Below are 23,508 nucleotides of genomic sequence, written 5' to 3' on the forward strand. Positions count from 1 at the left end.
ACCGCCCCTCCGGCGGCGGCGCCCACCTGCCGCCTGCCCGCGCAGGTACCGCGCTGCTCCCTCGGAGGCCGCGACAGAGCCCGGCTGAACAGCGACCGCCAGTGCAAGGCCGCTCCAACTGTTACATAGTTCTACAGCGCAGCGATGCCTTTATCTTTAGGAAGAACCTTCAAGCCTGTGCAAAGGTCACTAGCATTTGCACAACATTTAAAAAATAATAGTCAGTTGCATCAATGAAAACCCTTCACTTCTGTGTGTAAGCCTCATCTCACCTGTAAGGATGCCTCCGTTTGGGTAAAAGCCTTCTCCCACTTAAAAGTATCTGTATGAGGACACAGCTTCTACACACAAGCCTTCCTGTGTGCATAGACCACTGCAGAACATATACCTGCGTATCTGTGCACGGACCCCGCCCGCCTCGCTCATCTGTTTAGGGACCTCTCCCATCTTTACAAGGAGGCCTCGCATGTGTTAAAGAAGCTCTCTAAACTTCAGTGTGTTACTTCAGTATATACTAGGATCCCCTGCCTCCTTGTCATTCACTTTACCGTTTATGAAGAATTTTTCCAGCCGCTGTCCTCTGCTGAGTCTCACAGGAACCCACTGATGCCACACCGATATAGGGGGAAGTAGCGGGGACCTGGCACTTCGACGTCACCACCTAGGCAGTCCCTGCTGAAGTTAAAGCCAAGGTTCCTAGGAATCTGCTCCAAGGGTTCCCCCACCCCTGAGGAGCAGGGCTAGGCCTTGCCACTGGGGGTCTCCACACATGGCCTACCCTGGGCGGGGGATGAAATAGGCAGGAGGAAGAAAGGGGAGGCAGTGCTCCACCGTCCCAGTCCAGTATTTTCCTCCAGATTGGCAAGAAAGGGCTGGGGGCTAGTTGCCCATCTCCTTACTAGGGAGAAAAATAATGATGGTGGCGGCCCTAGGGATCATGACGATGATTATGGTGATGCTGATGGTGGTTATGTTGACGGTGATGATGATGGTGATGGTGAGGATGGTGATTTTGTTGATGATGTTGATGGTAAAGATGGTCATGTTGGTCATGATGGTGATGACAACGAAGGTGAGGATGGTGAGGAGGAAGATGGCAATGATGAGGATGCTGATGGTTGTGGTGTTGATGACGACAAGGCAGGGGAGAGTGAGCTCAGCTGCCCCTGTGACTCACACACATGCGCACACACACAGCCATCATCCCTGCCCTAGGCTTCCTCTAGCCCACATCCCATTCTGGCTGAGTCACGTCCTCCACCATCCCCAACCAGACGGGCTACATGGGACCTGGAGATGAGGAACATTTCAAGATGAGCAGCCATGAGCCTTGCTAAGTGACGTCAGGTAAGCAATTTCCCATCTTGGAATCTCTGCTTCCCTATCTGTAAAACGAGGGGAGAGAAGGTGGATTAAGCTGTCCTAAAAGCCCTGGGGTGGATAATCCCTTACATCACGTGCACAGCCAGTGTCTGTGAACTAGCAGGACTTGCTAAGGGGGGAGAATTCCAAATGCCACGTGGATGGGAGATGCTCTGAGGTGCTCACCATGACCCTACTACTCAAGAATACTCAGTGGCTCCCTATTGCCTATGGGATCAAGTCAGACCCTCTCAGTCTTGTCCTTATGCCTGCTGCCACCTGGCCTTGTGTCAGCTGTCCCCATTAGATAATATTTGAGGGTGGTGGGTTTGCAACTTGTAGGACCACAAACCACAGCAAGACATACATTGTACATCATGATCTGGCACAAACACACCCGAAGTAAAAGGTTTCATGAAATGAACCTGACCTTCACTGAGTGCGATGCTCTCATACATTTTTCCATTCTGTGTTTATTCTATTTAATAAATACAAATCTGGTCACAACCTCCTAAGGTTTTCATGACTGGCTCATGGGTCTGGACCTGCAATCTGAAAAACACTGATCTCAAATTCGAGAAAACAATTGGAGTTAGTAGTAGCTACTCCTGTCCAACACCAAGTAGGAGTGGATTATGTGCACTGCTTCCAGGGGTTGCTCAATGTCCTGCTCCCATGCCGCGCCGCACCCACACGCACGCATGCACGCACACACACACGCACACGCAGGCATGCACACACCCTTTCATTCTGCTCAGAAAAAGGCTTGAATCCACCGAATCTCCCCCTTTCTCTGCTTCACCCTGGCTCTCTCTCTCACCTATGGTTGGGTCCCAGAGGTCTGCATTCTGGCCTCTTTAGAGAATTGCTTTAGCCAAGCCTACAGTGCACAGGACATCCATCCTTGTGCATGGGAGATCTGAGATACTGTCTGATAGAGACTTGTTTTCTTTGACCTTCTCCTGTCATTGTCCCCTGGGTCTGCTTCTCCTGGGGAAGACAAATGGTTATCCCAGGGTGGTACCCAAGCATTTCTAGGGTTCTCAGCTCAGTACCATCCCAACATCATCTCAAGCTTTATAGGCATTAATTCAGGGTTTGGGTGCATCAGAACTGCACCCCCACCCTGCCATGGGGGAGCGCTCAGAGCACAGGTTGTTGCTATTTTGTTTCAGCCAATTCTTGCCATATGGGAAGAGGGACACTGCATTGCCAGATGTTCCAAATTTCCAAGAGACGACAGAAATGTGGATATTTTTAAAAGCAAAATCCCTCAGCTTTTAAATGTTAATACGAATTAAAATACAAAAAAAAAAAAAAATCGTGTGGGCCAAATAAAACCTGTCTGTGGGTTGGAGCTGGCTGGTTTTAAGCTCTGGTCTAGCCAGACGCTGAGTAGCACCACCATGGAAGGGGCAAGCGGGGGAAAATGGGCTGACAGAGAGGCTGAGAAGGAGCAGCCCAGAGAGGCAGGAAGGAAGCAAGCCAGAGAGGGGCAGAAGTGCCGCCTCCTCCAGGAAGGCCTCCTGACTAGTCCCTCAATAAAAGACAAGGGCAGGTCCCGGCTGAAGAGCTCAGCATGTGCGCCCCATGACTTAAACTCTGGGAGACTCACCCGTTGTATGAGGTGATTGTAAGGATATGTGATTAAGAGTCCATTTAGACAATATTCAAGGACAGGCAAAACTTATCTATGGTGGCAACAGAAATGAGAAGAGTGGTTACATCTGCAGGGGGTGGGGGGTGGGGTAAGGACAGGGCTGACTGGGAAGGTGGCCAAGGGGGCGCTCTGGAGTGATGGCACTGTTCTGTACCTTGATAAGGGTTTGGGTTGCACAGGGGTCTGCATTTGTGGTACATTTAAGATTTGTGCATTTCACTGCGAATTTTGCCTTGAAAAAAAAAAGAACTCTAGTTAATAATATGCATGCTTTATTATGGGGAGGAAGTATAGTGGTGTCTGCAGTTTCCTTTGAAATGGATCAAAAAAGAAATAAGGTGAGATGACAGAGGGGCAGACATGTAATAAAGCAAAATATTAATGGTAGCATCTAGGTGGTGGGTATCTGGGCATTCACTATAAAATTCTCTGTTTTCCCCATCTTTACTGAGATAGAACTGATATATAACACTGGGTAAGTTTCAGGTGTACAGTATAATTATATATACATGATATGCAATATACATTGTATACATCCCTGTTCATGCACCTGTTTGCCGCCTGGATATCTTCTTTGGAAACATGCCTATTCAGGTCCTTTGCCCATTTTATAATTAGATTTTTTTCCCACTGTAACATTCTCTCAACTTCTTTGTTTGAAAATTTTCCTAATAAAATGTTGAAGAAAAAAAGGGCAGGTCTGTAGTTAGAGCAACACAATGAAGTAGTATTGGATTATAATCCAAATAGGAAATAAATGGCCATGAGTCCAAAATGATATAAATAATTGATTGAATAAAGTAATAGATGGGGAGAGGAGAGATAAATTTCCCATGCAGAAGAATTCCAAATAATTTATGTAGACACTTTACTCTCAAGGGTGAAGCATAATTGCCTACTCCTTAAGTGTGGGCTGAGCACTGATGTCCTTCTGAAGGGAATGGCATGAAAATGAGGGAGAAGGAGTAACTTTGTAATCAAGAAACCGGACAAGCCCTGCCTCAGCCAGGAGTTCAAGGTCAACATAAAAATCATATTGATAGTATGTACCCTTGATGTGTTGAGAGGAAAATGGTATTTTACTGCTGTGGTTTTCTTCCCCTAAACCCAGGACTCCAACCAAATGATGAGAAAAACAGCCGTCAAACCCCAGTGGAGGCACATTCTACAAACCACCTGGCCAGTCCTCTTCAACACTGTCAAGTTCATCCAAAACAAGGAGAGCCTGAGAAAGCGTCAGAGCCATGATGACTTAAATGTCATGTGGTTCCTTGGATGGGATCCTGGGACCACGGAAGGACACAAGGTAAAAACCAAGGAGCTCCAAATAAAATGGACGTAACAGCGCATTTACCTCGACTCAGCAGCCGTGACAAGGGCAGCAGATGTCAGCAGCAGGGGAAACGGATCAAGGGTGTGTATAGGAACTCTGTGCTATCTTGCAACTTTTCTGTAAATGTAAAACTATTCTAAAATAAAAATTTTACTTAAAAAAAGCAATCCAAAAAAATTTTTTTAAATGATAGAGTAAAAAAAAAAAAAAAAGTCTAGGCTCACTGGAGCCAACAGGAAACAGCTTCATTCTTTCTCGCCCTGCCTGCTCACTCCATCTGTGAGTCCCCTTCCCTCCTCCGTGGCTCTATCAGGAGCAGATCTCCTAGATTTTCTTGCCACATGGGGGTTTTTCCAACTGTCCGATTTCAGGGGGTCAGTACTGCAGCCTAATTTGATATCCAAATGTCCATCGGCCATTCACAGTTCAGTCAGTCCCTGTCTCCTGCAGGGGGTTTGCGCTAAGACCCCACAGACCAAGGGTGGGGGGGAAGGGGGCACACGGTTGGTCTGCCCACTCACCTCCCCACTTTGCCCAGTCTCTGAGACAGACTCCTTTTACCCATGTGGCTTCATCCTGGCCATCACCTTCCCGTACTCTGCCAGCTGTGCTCAGCTCGTGGGAGTCCTTGAGAAGCCTCCTTCCTCCTTCCCTCAGTTCACCAAGAATGCCTGTTTCCCTTTGCCAGCATCAGATTACTGCTGGTGGCAAAGCTGTTCAGCCAAGGACCACCAGGAACACACCTGCAGTTGACTGAGCTGGGTTTACTGCTCACGACAACGAGAGAGAATGCACTCCACGGCGGGAGAGGTAACACACACCTGGCAACAGGGTGCTGTGGGCTGCATGTGCCCCCCCCAAGTTCACGTCCTGAAGTCCTCACCACCAGCACCCCAGATGTGACTGCATTTGGAGATGGGGCCTTTAACGAGGTAGCTAAGTTACCACGAGGTCACTGGGGGAGCCCCAATCAAACATGGCTGCTGCCCTTATATGAAGCCACAGGACACAGACCTGACGGGGGGCGGCCATGCCAGGACACAGTGAGAACGTGGCCGTCCCATGCGAAAGGGAGAGGCTCAGGAAGAGACCAACCCTGCGGACACCTTGGTCTCGGACTTCCACCCTCCAGGACTGTAAGAAAACACATTTCTGTTGTTGAGGCCACTCAGTCTGCGGTGCTTTGTCATGGCAGCCCAAGCTGACTGGTACAGAGAGAGTTGGAAATTAGCTATTGTTGGCTTTGGGTTTATTGGATCATTCTGAGCAGGATCGAAGGAAGAGAGAGCTTGCTCTGGATTTGGGTGTCATCAGGAAGCAGGGGCAATTCTGTGATTGGGTGTCTCAAGAAATCTAATCTACCAACAGCTCATACATCTCAGTACCAAAAAAAACAAAACAAAACCAAAAACCAAAAAGAAAAAAAAACCCAATTAAAAAATGGGCAGAAGACCTAAAGAGACATTTCTCCAAAGAAGACATCCAGATGGCCAACGCCAACAGGCACATTAGAAGATGCTCAACACTGATAATTATTAGATACATGCAAATCAAATCCACCATGAGATACCACCTCATACTGGCCAGAATGATTACCATCAAAAAGTCTATAAATAATAAATGCTGGAGAGGGTGTGGGGAAAAGGAAACTCTCCTACACTGTAGGTAGGGATGTAAATTGGTGCAGTCACTGTGGAGAACAGTATGGAGGTTCTTTAAAAACTAAAAATAGAGTCACCATATGATCCAGCAATTCCACTTCTGGGTATATATCTGGAAAAGATGAAAACTCTAATTCAAAAAGATACATGCACCCCAGTATTCATAGCAGCATTATTTACAATAGTCAGGACATGGAAACTACCCAAGTGTCCATCAACAGACAATTGGTTTAAGAAGATGTGTTGTATATATATGATGGAATATTACTTAGCCATGAAAAAGAATGATATATTGCCATCTGCAACAAGTGGATGGGCCTAGAGATTATCATACTAAGTGAAGTAAGTCAGATGAGAAAGAGAAATATCACATATCACTTACAAGTAGAATCTAAAAAATAATACAAATGAATCTATATACAAAACAGAAACAGACTCACAGACATAGAAAACAAACTTATGGTACCAAAGGGGAAAGGGAGGAGGGTAGAGGGATAAATTAGACGTATGAGATTAACAGATACACACTACCATATATAAATAGATAAACAACAAGGACTTACTGTAGAGCACAGGAAACTATATTCAATATCTTGTAATAACTTATAATGGAAGAGAATCTGAAAAACATACATAACTGGATCACTTTGCTCTACACCTGAAAGTAACACAATATTGTAAATTGGGGGTGGGGGTGTGTGTATAGCTCAGTGGTAAGTGCGTGCCTAGCATGCATGAGGTCCTGGATTCAATCCCTCCATTAAAATTTTTAAAAATTAAAAATCTCAATACTGTAAATCAACCATACTTCAATTTAAAAAAATTGATATACAAAAAAAAAAGGGGGAGGGAGGAAGGAAGGAAGGAAGAAACCCTATCTACAGGAGGGCAGATAAAAATGAGGCTAAAGCAGTACCAGGTAAAGGAAGAACAGTCATCACTTAGCAAGAGAGAGGGGCTGTTTTGTGGGTCCCACAGTGATACTGACTGAGGTAGATTATGTGAGATGGTCTGTGTCCCACAGGGGACCATCCTGGCATGGCTGAGAGCATCACATCCGCCCCGCACGTCCTTTCCCACCAGGTGCCTGCATTTATCTCCCACACTCCCTGTGGTGCGGTGGGCATGACTGCCTCTGGCTGCTCCAGCATCTGCAGAGATGATGGGCATCACTTCCAGGCATGACTCATCTCCCGCCACCCACAGCAGGGTCCTCATGGTCCTGGGACAGCACAGCCCGACACGAGGCGGAAGTACCCTGGATGGTTAAGTCAGAGTTTACCCACAAGGGCCAGCTGCAGTCATCCCCTTTGCACCGCACCTGTCAATCACACTGGCTGTCTCCTTGTCCTGCCATGACCCTCCTGGCTCCTGTTCTTCTCCACGATACCCCCTGGGGCTCCCTCCCCCCAGGCAGTCCTCTGGGGCGTTCTCACTGCCAGGCAGCTCCCGTAGCATCAAACCTGCTTCTGCTGGGTGTGTGCTGGCTGTGCCCATGGGAGCCGCTCCTGCCAACTGCCCAGCTTTACATCCGCCCACCCCAACTCCATACCCCCAAATTCAGGGGGTCACATCCTCTTCAGTCATGCTCCAGCTCAGTCCTATGGAGGCACTGAGATGTCTTAAAATATAGACTTTATTATTATTCAGGCATGGTGAGGCCAAAGGATCAGGAGGCAACTGTCACTGAAAAGAAAGTTTTTATACTCACAGGTTCTAAGGAGGAGGGTACGGGGCACCCCTCTCTTCCTGGCTTGCAGTGGACTCTACTCACTGTGTCCTCACAGAGAGCAAGCGAGACAGAGAGGCAGAGACAGACAGAGACACAGGATGGGGGACACTCTGGTGTCTCCTCTATTTCCTATAAGGGCACTAACCCCTTCCTGGGGGTTCCATCCTCATGACCTAATCACCCAAAGGCTCCACCTCCTAATGCCATCATGTTGGAGGCTAGGGCTTCAGTACATGAATTTGGGGGGCAGGGCACAAGCTTTCAGTCCATAATACCCTACAAGAAAGGAATGCACACTCTATTCTGCAAAGTGCATCTCTGAGACCCCACCTTCTTATGAGTCTTTCCTCTCAAGATGGGTGATGGGGTCAGTGAGCCACTTTGGGCCACTGCAAATCTGAAGCTTCTCTTTATTACAGGTGGACATCCACCCATGGGCTTCCTTGCTGGGACCTCAACCCAACTGCAGGGATATGGGAAAATCCCCTCCTTTGAACACACAGCTCTGTTGAGGCATAAGTGATACAGAGAGCCGAACATATTTAAGGTGTAGTATCTGATGACATTGGACAAACGCAAGCACGCCGACACCACCACCACAATCGAGTCAACAGATGATTCCAGCACCTCCTAGAGATTTCTTGTTCCCTCTGTTAACATCCTTTCATGCTCTCCTTTGAGTTTTTTTTTTCTTTTTCTTTTTCTTTAATGGAGATACTGGAGATTGAACCCAGGACCTCATGCACGCCAAGCACATGCTCCACCACCGAGCTCTATCCACTCCCTGGAGAAGGTCTTTGCACCTTCACAAAAAAACAACTCTCCAGCTCTCTAACTTTACAAATAGGTTGCTTTTTTGCTTTTTTTAAAAAATTAATTAAAACATTTTAAAATTGTGGTAAAAGATACAACATACAATTTACCATCGTCGGCATTTTGCTAAGTGTACAGTTCAGTAGTGTTAAGTACATTCACACTGTTGCAAAACTGTCACCGCCATCCAGCTCCAGAGCTCGTTCATCTTCCCAAACTGAAACTCTATAGTCATTAAATGATCACTCAGTAACTCCACATTTCCCCCAGCCCAGCTCCCAGTCCCCGGGAAGCACCACTCTACCTTCTGTCTCAGGGAGCGTGGGTACTCTACACACCGAATTCAAGCAATATCTTACACATTTGTCTTTTTGCGTCTGGCTTGTTTCACTAAGCGTAACGACCTCAAGGTCAATCTGTGTTGCAGCATGGGTCAGATTTTCCTTCCTTTTTAAAGGCTGAATAGTATTGCATTGTACATATGCCCCACCTTCGGCTTCTCTAGTCATCTTATGATGGACTTTTATGTGACTATACCTCTTGGCTACTGTGAATAATGCTGCTACAAACATGGGTAGACAAATTCCTTTCGAGACTCTGCTTCCAATTCTTTTGGGTTGTTAAAAGAAACAAAATTCAACTGAGGAAACTTTAAAGCTCTTATTGGCTTTATTCAACAATTCATGACTCAGGGAGCACCCAGTGTAGCAGGGAGAAAGGAGCTTTGAGAAGCGGTACAAAATGAAAGATATTTTCAGGCAGAGGAGAGCAGGAATGAAGACGTTATACTGGGCGCAAAAGCGGGCTGGTTCTCTCCAGGTCACTTCGAGAGGATGGCAGGGTCTGTCAGGCAGATTACCCATCTACTGGTTAAGGCTCCACTTCTGGGAGAGTGCAATTACGCCTCAGTTTGGTGACGTGGGGCTCCGCCTGACTTCACATTGACCCCGTTGCGCTGTCTGTAACAGGGTGTGCGCCCAGAAGTGCAGCTGCCGGTGCCTGTTTGCTCTTTGCATTTTCTACTTTTTAACCTTGCACTCTTTATTTTGAAGTAACTTTGGATTCACAGAACAGTTGTAAAGATGGTACACAGAGTTCTCACATACCCTTTGCTCAGTGTTCCCTGATGTTAACATCTTACATAACCAGGGTGCATTGGTTACAAATAAGAGACTTACAGCCATTATGGAAAACAGTATGGAGATTCCTCAAAAAACTAAAAATAGACTTACCCTATGACCCAGCAATCCCACTCCTGGGCATATATCCAGAGGGAACTCTAATTCAAAAGACACCTGCACCCCAGTGTTCACAGCAGCACTATTTACAATAGCCAAGACATGGAAACAACCTAAATGTACATCGACACATGACTGGATAAAGAGGTTGTGGTATATTTATACAGTGGAATACTACTCAGCCATAAAAATAAATAAAATAATGCCATTTGCAGCAACATGGATGGACCTGGAGATCATCATTCTAAGAGAAGTAAGCCAGAAAGAGAAAGAAAAATACCATATGATATCACCCATATGTGAAATACGAAAAAAAAAAAAAAGGACACTAATGAACTCATCTACAAAACAGAAACAGACTGGCAGATGTAGTAAGCAGTCTTACAGTTACTGGTGAAAGGGGGTGGGAAGGGATAAGTTTGGGAGTCTGAGATTTGCAAATGTTAGCCGCTATGTATAAAAATAGATTTAAAAAAACAAATTTCTTCTGTAGAGCACAGGAAACTATCTTCAATGTCTTGTAATAACCTTTAATGAAAAAGAATATAAAACAAATTTATGTATGTATCTGCATGACTGGGACACTATGCTGTACACCAGAAATGGACATGTTGTAACTGACTGTACTTCAGTTAAAAAAAAATCTAAGGGATCAACATTCACACATTAGAGTTAAATAAGCGGCAGACTGTATTCCCATTTCCCATTTTTCTACTAGTATTGTTTCTCCAACCCAGGATCCCACAGGACATTCAGTCTCCTCCTGTCAGTGACAGTTCCTCACTCCCTCTTTTTTTTTTCCTTCAACTTTGACAGTTTTGAGGAACCTTGGTCAGGGATTTTGTTCAAACCCCCCAGGTTTGGTCTTGTCTGGTGCTTTTTCATGATTGGACCGAGACTGTGGATTTGGGGGTAGGAATACCAGAGGGGTGATGTGCCCTTCTGTCACACAGGCTGTTTCCCTTTGATGCATTTTTAGTTTCTGATGGTGGTGACGGGGACCCCGAGGTGCAGCACAACGTATATGCTGACAGACTGAACAGAGACGTGACAGGAGAGAATGAGGAGCTCTGAGAGGGGACCACAGGAGACCTCCTTTATTTGGTACAGTGGGGAGGTGTTTTGGAGAAAGTGATAGAAGACGGGACCTGAAGGATGAGAAGCAGCTGGAGGGAGTGACCTTCAGGCATCAGTAACCGCCTGTGCAAAGGCCCCGAGGCAGGGATGAGCTTAGGACTGGAGGAGAGAAAACGCTAAGTGTGTGGGGGTGCCTGGAGTGAGCAGGGGGAGGGTAGCTAGAGGACGCGCCTAGGGAGGTGGGCGGGGCCGCTCCTGCGTGGTCTGAAGGCTGCGAGGGAGTTCAGAGCCTATGTTCAGGCAGCAGAAGCCACTGGGCGGGGGGAGGGGGTGAAGAGTGTGGATTTTAAGCAGCTCTGGGCACGGCAGTGAGGCTGTGAATGGATTTTGCCGGGAAATGTTATGTGGGCTCAGATGCTGCGGATGCATTTATCTCTAGCTAGGTGTGACAAAAATTAAACGATTTTATTTATAGAATGACAGCCATAGAGCAGTTGGCCACCCACTAAGAAAAAGACAGCATAGGTGGGAGGGTGCAGCTCCGGGGTACAGCGTGTGCTCAGCATGCACAAGGTCCTGGGTTCAATCCCCAGCACCTCCATTAATACATAAGCCTAATAACTTACTCTCAAAATTTTTGGAAAAAAAAGGCAGCATAACTTGCAGGCTCCTGGAATCCCTTCTAAGTTTTAATAAGTAAACCTAATTACCTACACCCAAAAAATTTTTTATAAAAGAGACAAAGGCAGCACAACCTGCGGTCTCCTGAATCCCCTCTAAGCTGCTCTGGACGGGGCGCCTCACCTGGACGGGCAGGGAAAGGAACGTTCACGGGTTTTCCATTTTCCCCCCCTTTCCTCTTTTTCCTTTTGCTCTCACTTTTACACTTGCTCAGAGAGGTGGAGGGGCAGTGCAACTCGGCTCACGCTTGACAGGAGACCTTGCTCAGAAATGGAAGCACAGAGAAGTAGCACAGAGCTGATGGATGGAGGAAGGGGTGGGAGCCTTAAGCCCCACAATGTGGCCCTCCTTTCCCCCCAACCCAAGGATAATTTTTAAAAGGCAGGGCTCTGGTGCCAGATAGGCACCAGATCTCAGATCCGCCATTTGCCAGCTTTGTGACCTCGTGACTTGGAATATCCATCTTCAAAAATGAAGCAAATCATCCTGACCCCAGACAGGGCTGCAAATGTTAAATTAATACCTGTCCAAGGGCGTACGTGCTGTGTGGCACACAGCAAATGCTCAATAGCGGTTACTTTTTGTCAAGATGAAATTCACATAACATAAAATCAACAATTTAAAAATGCTGGAGAGGGTGTGGAGAAGAGGGAACCCTCCTATGCTGTTGGTGGGAACATAAATTGGTGCAGCCACTGTGGAGACCAGAATGGAGATTCCCTTAAAGGACTGAAAACAGAGTTACCACAGGATTCAGGAATCCCATTCCTGGGCATGTATCTGGAAAAAGTGGAAACTCTAATTTAAAAAGATACACGCACCGCAATGTTCACAGCAGCACTATTTACAACAGCCAAGACATGAAAGCAACCTAAACGTCCATCAACAGATGACTGGATAAAGAACATGTGGTGTCTTTATACAATAGAATACTGCTCAGCCATAAAAAGAATGAGTAATGCCATTTGCAGCAACGTGGATGGACCTGGAGATCGTCATTCTAAGTGAAGTAAGCCAGAAAGAGAAAGACAGATACCATATGAGATCGCTCATATGTGGGATCTAAAAAAAAATGATACAAGTGAACTTATTTACAGAACAGAGAGACTCACAGACACAGAAAACAAACTTACAGCTACCAAAGGGGAAGGGGGGGAGGGGAAATCAGGAGCCTGGGATTAACAGATACACAGTAGTACACATAAACTGGGCAAACAACGAAGTCCTACTGCAGAGCACAGGGAACTACATTCAATATCTTGTAATGACCTATAATTGAACAGAATCTGGAAAGAATATATACATATACACACACACACACACACACATATATATGTAAAACTGAATCACTTTGCTGTACACTTGAAACTAGTACAACATTGTAAATCAACTCTATTTCAATAAAAAGTTGTTTGTTTTGGAAAAAATTTAAAAATAACCCCTTAAAAGTGTACAGTTCAGCGACATTTAGCACATTCACAGTGCAGTGCGGCCATCACTCCGCCTACTTCCAAAATATTTCCAGCACCCCCAGGAAGCCCTGTATCTGTTAGCAGGCACCGCCCCCACCCCGTTCTCCCCACCCCCCAACCAAGTGCCTGACAACCACTGATCTGCTTTTTGTCCCTACGGATTTGTCTCTTCTGGAGGCTGCGTATAAATGGAGTCGCTTACCGTGCGACCTTCCCTATGTCCGGCTCCTTTCACTCAGGGTCGAGTTTCCAGGCTCCCCATGGCACGGAACGTGTCAGTACTTCTGTGCTCCGTGGCTGGGCAGTCATCTGTTGCAAGGATAAAGCCCATTTCAGATATCACTTTTATATTTACGACTACAACAAGCACTATTTCTGCTATCTTTTAAAAAACTTTTTTGGCGGGGAGGGAATTAAGCTTATTTATTTAGTTATTTTAATGGAGGTCCTGGGGATTGAACCCAGGACTTTCTGTGAATGCTAAGCATGCGCTCCAACCACTGAGCCATACGTACCTTCCTCCCCTGCTTCTGATATTATTGTTGCAACTACTGGGAATGTTTGCAGTAGAGGATGGAGAACTTGCTGGAGAAGGAAAATGAATGAGCTTGGAGGGACACACGGGTGGGTTCAGATCCCAAATCCCTCACTGTCCAGGTCTGCAGTCCTGTGGAACTTATACCCGTGACGGGCCCCCAGTGTTCTTAGCTGCAAAGTGAGGATAACAATCTTCACTTCTTGAAGTTGTTTTTTTTTTATTATTTTTAAATTATGGTAAAATATATATAACATAAAACTTGCCATTTTAACTGTTCAGTGGCATTAAATACATCCACATTTTTGTGCAACCGTCACCAGCCATGCATAGCACTTTATCAGCTTCTAAAACTGAAACTCTGTTCCCACTAGACACCAACTCCCCCTTCCCCCATCCCCCAGCCCCTGGCGACCACCATTCTTCCGGGACAACGGCTGTATTCTGTACCTTGATAGGGGTTTGGGTACCTGTCAAAACACAGAGATCAATACCTTGAAGACCTGCCCATTTCCTTTCATTGTACGCACATTTTAACACAAGAGAAAAAAAAGGAAGGGACTCTAAATGAAGCTTGAACCGTAGGTAATCGTGCGCTTGCTGAAATACGCAGGGTAGAGCATACTGACGTCTGCACCTTACTTTTAAAAAATTATTATTTATTACTATTTTGCTTTATCATTGTTTTATTTACTACATAACAGAGGTACTGAGGATGGAACCCAGGGTCTTGTGCATGCTAAGCACGCGCTCTACCACTGAGCTATCCCCACCCACCTGCAACTTCCTATATTTTTTTTAATTGAAGTCTAGTTGATTTACAATGTTGTGTTCATTTCTGGTGTACAGCCTAGTGATTCATATATATATATAATATGATATATTTATGCATTATTCCTTTTCATATGCTTTTCCATTATAGGCCATGCATTATAGGTCAATGCACCCCAGACACTCCAGACGGGCTGACGGATGGCTATGCGGTAAAACACAGTGAAACACCAGTGGCTGAATCCAGGTAATGCCTATGTGGGCATTCTCTGCAAAATGCTGTCAACTTCTCACAATAACATGTGGGAGGGAGCACTCAGCCTGTGAGAGCCGTCTCGCCCGCAGGCTTGTGAGCCTCTTCAGTTACCAAGACAAGCTCTGGGGCGCCTGGCGAGAGGCGTGTGGGAAGAGAGGTTTTATCTCAGGAGTCACCTGGATGGGCAGGCACAGTGGTGCAGAGAACGTGTGTCCTTGTCGGGTCTCCAAGTTGGGACCCGTTTCCCCTTTGGAAAGAGGCTCCGGGCCGTCCCCGAGTCTTTGCGGGAGGTCTGCTCTGCCTCCCTCTGGGGAGCCGTCTCCACCCTTTGGGGTCGTGTGTTTCTAACACCCATTCCCATGTGTGTTTTTTTCCCGCACCACCGAGCAAAGCTTGGACAGCAGCTGGGTGCCCTACCGTTCAGCTCCGTGGAACAGGTGCACAGGGCAGAGTCCGTGGGAAGGGCGCGGGGCCTCCATGCTCTGTTCTCTGAGTGGACACTCTCCCCAGATCACCGCCTGTTCACCAGCCCGGGAGCTCTCCGAACCCCACCCTTTTGGGTTTTATGGAGGCTTCATTACATAGACAAGATTGATTAAGTCATTGGTCATTGGTGATTTTTTTTTAAGAATTACTTTTTTAAAAAATTGAAGTATAGTCAGTTGCAATGTGTCAATTTCTGGAGTACAGCACAATGTCCCCGTCCTGCATACATACATATATATATTAATTTTCATATTTTTTCATTAAAGGTTACAAGATATTGAACATAGTTCCCTGTGCTATACAGAAGAAACTTAAAAAAAACCTATTTTTATATATAGTGGTTAACATTTGTAAATCTGAAACTCTCCAATTTATCCCTTCCCACCCTCTTTCCCTGGTAACCATAAGATGGCCATTGGTGACTGATTCCACCTTTGGCCCCTCTCCCCTCCCTGGAGGTCAGGAGGGTGAGACTGAAAGTGCCAACCCTCTAATCACATACTTGGTTCCCCTGGCAACAAGCCTCCATCCAGGTACTTCCCCAAAGTCACCTCATTAACACAAACCCGGAGTGACTGAAAGGAATTTGTTAGGCATACCAAGCCACCTGAATTGCTCTGATCACTTAGGAAATTCCAAGGGATTTAGGAGACTTGTGACAGAAATGAAGAAGGAGAACAAACATATGTATTTCTTACTATAAATCACAGAATCACAGAGTGGGCATAGGTCCTGGGCTCAACCCACCATGCAGTCCCACGTGGTGGGACTTCTCTTCAGGGAGTCAGGGCAAAGATGCTTGCCTCCTCTTTTCCTGCCCATTCTCAGAACTTGATTCCTCTAGTCTTCTCCTTTCCACAAGCTGGTCAACATCTTGGTAATAAGTTCCTTTTTTTTTTTTTTTTTTTTTTTTGGCCCAAACCAACCGGTCATTTTCTGTTGCTTGCAAACTGAGACTCTGAGTTGATACACGACCACAGATAAGACCACAATCACTGCTACTTTTTACTGACTAGCTTACTTAAGGGCTCATTGTATATAAAATGTTTCCAGGCATTGATCAACGCCTTTAGTCTGCTCAGGCTGCTGTAACACCATATTGAAGACCAAGTGACTTATGAACAGATATTTATTTCTCACAGTTCTGGAGGCTGAAAATCCAAGATCGAGGTGCTACCAGTTTCTGTGTCTGGTGAGGTCATTTTCTCTCCCTGCCATGGAAGGAAACCAGGAACAGGACCCTTATCAGAATTCAACTCGGCCGTCACCCTGATCTCAGACTTCCCAGCCTCCAGGACTGTGAGAAATAAATGTTATTGAAGCCACCCAGTGTCTAGTATCCTGTTACAGCACCCTGAATGGACTAAGACGGGACGGGATGACTCTCTGCTGAGGGACCTTCCTGCCTGCTGCTTCCCTGAACTCCACTCGCTAGATGCCACAGCATTCCTCTCTCTCCCAAGTTGTGACAATCAAAACTGTCCCCAGACATTTCCTGAGGTCTGTATTTGGGACTCTTCTGTTATTACTGTTGATTCCATGACTCTATGGTAATTATCCAACAGATTCCAGGGACTCTCCTATAATTACTCACCTGTTCCTAGGAGCTCCTGGTGCAATTATCCAGCTGGTTCCTAAGACTATGCCATGATTCCCTAGCTGAGTCCAGCTACTTTACACTCTTCCATCACTCTGTATAATTATGGGCCAGTTCCTAGGACCCTGCTATAATTATCTGGTCTTTTACAGAAATCTAATCATAATTACCCAATTTATTTTATTTACTAAGTAGAGAGCTAATTGAGGCAACCAGTATTTTAGCCCCTCTCTGGGTACCACAGATGTGGATGGAACTCTGATTCTGTATTGTCCTCAAAGAACTTATAGGCTTTTGGGAAGAGAGAAGATAAAACATTGTATTACCCAGAGAAATGGCATAGCGGGCACAGAACTTGGTGGGAACAGAGAGGAAGAACATCTGGACCTCCATGTACAGCTGTGTAGGTTGTACACTGCACAACTCTGCAGTCACCATCCCACAACCTCCATTTTGTGTGACGAGCCTTGTGAGACTTTCAGGACAGGCATCCAGGGGTCGGCCAGATACAAGTCCAGAGCAGGAGGGAGGATTCCTGATCCTTAGAAAGAAGGGGGAGGATTGCTGAGGATATTTGAAGGCTGCTGGGATGGCACAGCCCCAATGGGAGGAGTGGCTCAGCCTTCTAGTGGAGACTCAGGAGGCAGAATGGCTGATTAAGGCGTGTTCAACTTGGGGTCACTCTCATCACTTTCCATCTCACTTTGGGTAACAGCAGTGACTACGTGACCTGCTGCCTTCAACCCTTACCTCCCTCTCCCACTCCTCACTCTGCACCAGCCACACTCTTCTCCCCACTGCTATTCGAGTGAGCTGCACACACGCCCAGCCCCTGCCCCTCCGCTGCCGCCCTCAGCCGACCACGAACCAGCTTCCTCTCTCCTTCTCATCCTTGCTCAGACGCCACATGCTCAGCACCTTCCCCGACCTCCTTATAAACATCGCAGCCTGTTCCCACCCTCTCAGGGAGGCTGGATCCCTTGGACCTGCCCTCTTTCTCATTTTTTCCAAATCGCTTTTCACCTTCTAGTAGACTATGAATTTACTTATGTGGATGGTGTATTGTCTGTCTCCCTCTGCAAGAATATAAGATTCTCGAGGGCAGGGATTTTTGTTTATTGATGACCAAGAGCCTTGAACAGTGTCTGGCACACAGCAGAGTATCAACAAATACTTATTGAATGAAGAAATGAATTTGTCAGATTAAAAAGCATTTTTCCTTCAACGTGGAAGGAAACTTCTCCGCTGCGGCCACAAGAGGGAGCCCAAGATACAAGTTAATTCTTTGCAGCCCCAGGTGGGTGGTCTCTGCCTCTGGGCCTCCAGGACCAGGGCCAGGTGACCCCCGACTACACATGTCCTATTTCCTTGGGGAGCCTCCACCTCCCCATCTGTATTCAGAGATGCAAATGCCTAGAATGAGCTGCTCTGGAGAACAAAAGGGACAGAAACTGCATGAACTTTAGGGAGACTTAATAAGGTTACAGCCTGTGTCCAAACTCATCAAATGGTAGACCTTAAACATGAGTAGATTTAAAAATATATATATAACAGTTATTCCTCGGTGAATCTGTTAATAAAGAAATAAAATTTTAAATTACATTGAACAGTGTCGGGGAGGGGCAATATTTCCCCTCGACCCCTCGAGTTCTTGTGGCTGGACCACAGATGGATGGTGGCGATGGCTGCACAGCAACGTGAATGGACTGAATTCTACTGAACTGCACACTTATAAATGGGTATGATGGTACCTTGTATGTTGTGTGTATTTTACCACAATAAAAAAATGAAAAAAAAAGTGGGTAAGAAAGAGGCAACGTACAGCGGTTCTCTTTGGAGCATAAGGTGGGTAACTCTTATTCTCTTCCGTGCACTGCTCTGTGTTTTCCAATTACTTCACAGTGACGGGAACTGACACTAGTCTTAGGGACAGAGATCTTGGTACATTAACAGTTCTCATTAAATCTGTACCCTCGGCTCCCCACAGGTAACATTTATTTACTCACTTACTTATTATCAGAGCATCACACGCCAGCGGGAAAAGAAGCACTTCCATGAATGGACTTGAGACCGTTCATTGTCTCTTTGGGAAAATAACGCATTTATGTTCCTCACACAATATGCAAAAGTTAATTCCAGCTGAACTGAGAAACTGAATGTGGGAAAGGAATGCTAGGAAACCCCCCTTTGGTCCTGGATGTTAGAAAGTTATTCTTCCGTAGTATGTTCTAACTATTTAAACAATCAAAAATACTCTTTAGCAATAAAAACATAAGTAATTAGATTTTGAAATTAAAATTGAAAATAAAGTATATTTTTAAGATTTAAAATAAGTCTGAAATATCTTGAATGATACCATAAAAGTTTACCCTCAGAAGAAGTGTAGATTTCCATCATAACTATGCAAAGATGCTCAACTCTACTAATAACCAGAGAAATGCACATTAAAACACCAAGGAAACATTTTTACAAAAGAGAGGTAGACAAGGAGTGGGAAAAAAATGGCAAAACAATGTGTTAGCCATTTTGAAAGCATAGGGAGATGGGAAGGTCTGACTGAGAAGGGAACGTTAGAGCAGGACTGGAGGACAGGAAGGGGTGAGGGGCCGGCTGCGGGCAGCTCCGGGGGAAGAGCATTCCAGGCAGCGAAAATGGCAAGTGCAAAGGTCCCGAGGCAGACGCGCGCACGGTGCATTCTAGGCCTGGCAAAGATGACTGCGTGGCGGGAGCAGGGCTGGCGAGGGGTGAGCGGGAGGAGATGCAATGACAGCAGATGCGACTGAGATGGCAAAGCCCTGCATGCTTCAGAGCAGAGGAGTGATGCAAAGTGGCTAGTTTGGGATGCATTTGACTGCCAAATTGTCTTTTATTATCAGCATGCTTTATTCCATGGCATCGGAATTGCACTTTGGAAAGAGATTCTGGTTTTCTCTTTTTTTAATTGAGACACAGTCGACACACCATAGTGTGTAAGTGTGAGGCGCACCACATACTGATTTGGTACATTTCTACTGCAATCTGGTTGCCACTGTAGCGTCAGCTAACCCCTCTGTCATGCTACATAGTTACATTCCTTCTTGTAGTGGGAACTGTTGAGATCTAGTCTCTTGGTAGGTTTAATTTTAGAATACAGTTTTTATGTCTATATTCAGTACACTCGCATTAGATCTCCAGGACTTATTCACCTACTGCTTGCAAGTTTGTATCCTCAAAAGCACCTCTCTCATTCCCCACCTCCCAGCCCTTGGTCACCATTATTCCTCTGTTTTTATGATTTTGCCTTTTTGGATTCCACATATAAGGCGTATCATACAGTATTTGTCTTTCTCAGTCTGATTTATCTTACTGAGGCGGGAAGCCCCATAAAAAGACCGGCAGGACCCCCAGGCAGGGCCACTACTCTCCTGCTGGCACCATGGGTTCCCTGGCCCAGAGGCTCTATCTTACTTACCCCTAAAATTCTATTGGTTCCCTGAGCTCGCTCCTGGTTCGTTGTTTCCTTCTCTCCTGATTGGTTATTTCTCTCCCTCCTGATTGGTCCATTTCTGCAGAGCTTGTTCCTGGTTGGTCAGCTTTTGTTATACCTTGTTTGCATGTGATGTTGTGGGGAGTGGACTGGCAGCCTATAAAAGTCTGTGGGTCCAGAGCTTGGAGTGTTAAGTCATGTGGGCCCAGTGGCGTAATAGACCTGAGTTCTCCAACTCTCGGAGTGCTGCTTGGTCTCTCGCCCGGATCCAGGTTGCTGTCACACCTGAGCTGTAACGCATTTTTTTTTATGCAACATTACCTAACATGATGTTTTCAAGATCCATCCAGGTTGTTGCAAATGGTTGGATTTCGTTTCTTCTAATGGCTAAGTAGGATTCATAAATATCACCCATCTTCTTTATCCGTTCATCTGTTGACGGACACTTAGGTTGTTTCTGTATCTTGTGCATATTGTAAACACGCTTCAGTGAGCACAGAGGTGCAGACACCTCTTTGGGATCCTGTTGTCATTGCCCTTGGATAATTACCCAGACGTGGGATTGCTGGATCACACAGTAATTCTATTTTTAGTTTAGTTTTGTTTTTTTTACATTTCTAGGCTAACTTTTATTTTTTATTATATTTTTATTGAAGTACAGTCAATTTACAATGTGTCAATTTCTGGTGTACAGAACAATACTTCAGTCACATAGGAACATGCCTACTATTTTTAGTTTTTTGAGGAATGAGAGATTCTGGTTTTCATGAAAGCACCAGTGCACGTGGAAATGGAGCCAGCCTCTTCAGGTGAGCTGCCGTCAGCCCTCTCGCGGACAGCCCTAAGCGGGTGCCCAGGCGTCATCCTGGCACTTCTGTTCTGAGGGCTGGCAATTAGGTGCTATGCACCGCAGACCTTCCCTCTCAAAGGAGACAGACCGGGGTCTCCCTTGACAGCCTCCTCCCAGCTCTGGGGACTGGAGGTGGACAGGGAGCATCTCTCTCGATGAAGATGCTCTTCTCAGTGGAGGCCTTTGCCCAAAGCCACAGTCCTATTTTATCCCATAATTTCCCAGGAATAACGAAACATTCCATAGGAATCAGCTCTTGGCTAGCTTATTTTCGAATCTTTTCAGTCAATTACTGCTTCATCTTTTGTAGGATCCACCTTTTTCTTTTAACAGAGTTTTGCTGTCAAGGCAATGATTTCCTAGAATGACAGCTGTAACACGGGCCTCTCATTTTCTCTCATCTGTATCTGCCCAAGTTCCAGAAACGAGCTTGGCCGGCATCCCCACTGCCTTGGCAGCCACGGCCGTGTCCGCCCGTCCCCGATTCTCAGAGGAACTGTTACGTTTAACAGGATGACACTGCTGCTCAGTTGAGATCAGACCAAAGTGGGGAGGTTAGAAACAAGCGGGGAGGTTAGAAACAATCAGGGCGGTTAGGGGGCCCTTGCAGTAAACCAGGTGGCGGCTGATGTGGTTCAGACCAGAGTGGTGGCAGAGGCGGTGAGATGAGACTGCAGTCCTGCAACTCAGTCTCTCTCTCTCTCCCCCTTGATGGGACTCCAGTCATACAAGTGTTAACCCTGCCCACCACGTCCTATACTTGTCCTATACATGCCCATGACTTCATTTTAGTTTTATTTTATTTTATTTATTGAGGTGACTCATGCCCTTTTTGGAACCTTCATTCTCTAGTCTCTCTGTGCCTCTGTCTGGCTATGTCTCCTGAATTGTGTTTCACTTCACTCTTTTTTCAGCTGAGTCCAGTTTGCTATTAACCCCATCCTCTGAGTTCACAATTTCAGCAATTGCGTTTTTCAGTTCTAGAATTTCCATTTGTTTGCTTTCATATCTTCTAGTTCTTGGTTGAAATTCCCCATCTTGCCGGGCTTTTGCTTGTACACGGCAGTTGCCGTTACTCAGGGCCCCGTGTGGTCTATTTCTGTTACACGCTTCCTTTCCTCCGGGCGTTTTGGGCTGCCCTTGACCGCACGCTGCCTTGCCGCTTTTGACGGTGTGCCCACAGTTCTGTGCGGCGCTGTCGGGGCTGCCCTGCGGCCCTTTGCGGCTGCCCTCCTCCAGAGGGGGTGCGCTTTTGCTTCTGGCAGGCAGGTGGGCTAGAGACCAGGCCTCTTTATTTAGAACTGGGTTTCTGGCCTTTTGAGGTCTTGCTCATACTCAGTTCACCCTGTGCCCAGGAAGTGGCCCTTCAGGGTCCCAACCCAAAGCCCGGGTGTTCATGGGGTCCTTCCACCACGGTGGACCCTTCTGCGTGCTGCCACGAATTTGAAGCTTTTGCTTAAGGAGATGGCCAAAAGCTCCTTTTGGCTCTTCAGTCTCTTCTCTGCTGCTTTTACGTTCAGAGCCAGTAAACCATCAGTGTCAAACCACCCCCGGATGATGAATTCCCCTCTCTTTGTTTCCTTCCCCTTTTGCGTCTTCAAACCGTAAATTCTGCCTGCTTTGGAAGCCCGCCAAGGCCCACAGACAGAGGTTCTTTATATTTTGCTTCATCTCGTTTATTTCTTTATTTTTGCAGTGGGAAGCAGTTGCATCTAAAACAACCTAGTCAGACATTTCTTGGAACCAAGCTTCCATCCAAGCTTTGAGACCACTTTCCAGTCTTGAATCCATGCATTTATTTAAATTCTTACAGTCATGATCCTGCCCTAAGCAACTCATCTCTCTCCTGGCCTATCTACCCAGTTTTTGTTTTCTTTAGTAAATATGAAAGGCATGCTTATAGTATGCATTATTGGTAAATATAATACAGCAACGGTAGGCGGGAACATAGGATCTTCCGAGGTGGAAATCCAGCACCGCCTCTTACATGACACACAGCACTCATCAGGTTAGTTAACACTCTGAGCCTCAGTGTCCTCATCAATAAAACGGGTCTCATAAAGGAAACTCCAGAGTCTCGTGGGAATTAAGAAAACTGTCCGCATGGAGGGCTCAGAACAGTGACTGGCATAGAATAGCGCTCAGAACATGTCAGCCGTTACTTTTACTGCCTCCTCCGATTCTGTCTCCACGAAGTGGTCATACGGGTCTATTTTAGACGAAAAGTCTGATTATACTGGGCTTATGTTTAAAACCTTTCCCATCATCCCAAAGATAAAATCCCAAATCTTTACATGGACTTTACAAAGCCCTACACATTCAGTCCCGACTGGAGCATCTCCTCAATGTTTCCCCATCTCTGATACTTTTGGAATTTTGTCAGTTTCTCAGAACCAGCAAAATTATGTCCTGACTCGAGGCTTTCACAAAAGCTGTGTCCTCTGCCCAGATGCCCCCCAGCTCTCGCTCTGCCTTCCCATGTTGACGGTTCATGGGTCCTCACACTCCTCCTTAAATT

The 23,508-nt window shown here is 46.1% G+C and overlaps 1 long non-coding RNA gene across 5 annotated transcripts in view; it reads right to left on the reverse strand.

The window, feature by feature from the left end:
• Positions 1 to 21: 21 nt before the first annotated feature.
• Positions 22 to 23,508, reverse strand: part of LOC135322131 (uncharacterized) — a 34,033-nt gene continuing 10,546 nt past the window's right edge. Inside the window, exons 3-5 of one of the 5 annotated variants that reach the window (XR_010382473.1) lie at positions 13,232 to 13,338; positions 549 to 675; positions 22 to 175 (exon numbers count right to left, since the gene is read on the reverse strand). This is a non-coding gene — a long non-coding RNA (uncharacterized LOC135322131). Of the gene's footprint in view, positions 676 to 1,792; positions 1,915 to 5,984; positions 6,129 to 13,231; positions 13,339 to 23,508 lie in introns of those variants that run through there. The other 4 variants (XR_010382472.1, XR_010382474.1, XR_010382471.1 and 1 more) reach the window with 4 other exon arrangements.

The sequence above is a fragment of the Camelus dromedarius genome, chromosome 9, assembly GCF_036321535.1.
Source record: "Camelus dromedarius isolate mCamDro1 chromosome 9, mCamDro1.pat, whole genome shotgun sequence".
NCBI lineage: Eukaryota > Metazoa > Chordata > Mammalia > Artiodactyla > Camelidae > Camelus > Camelus dromedarius.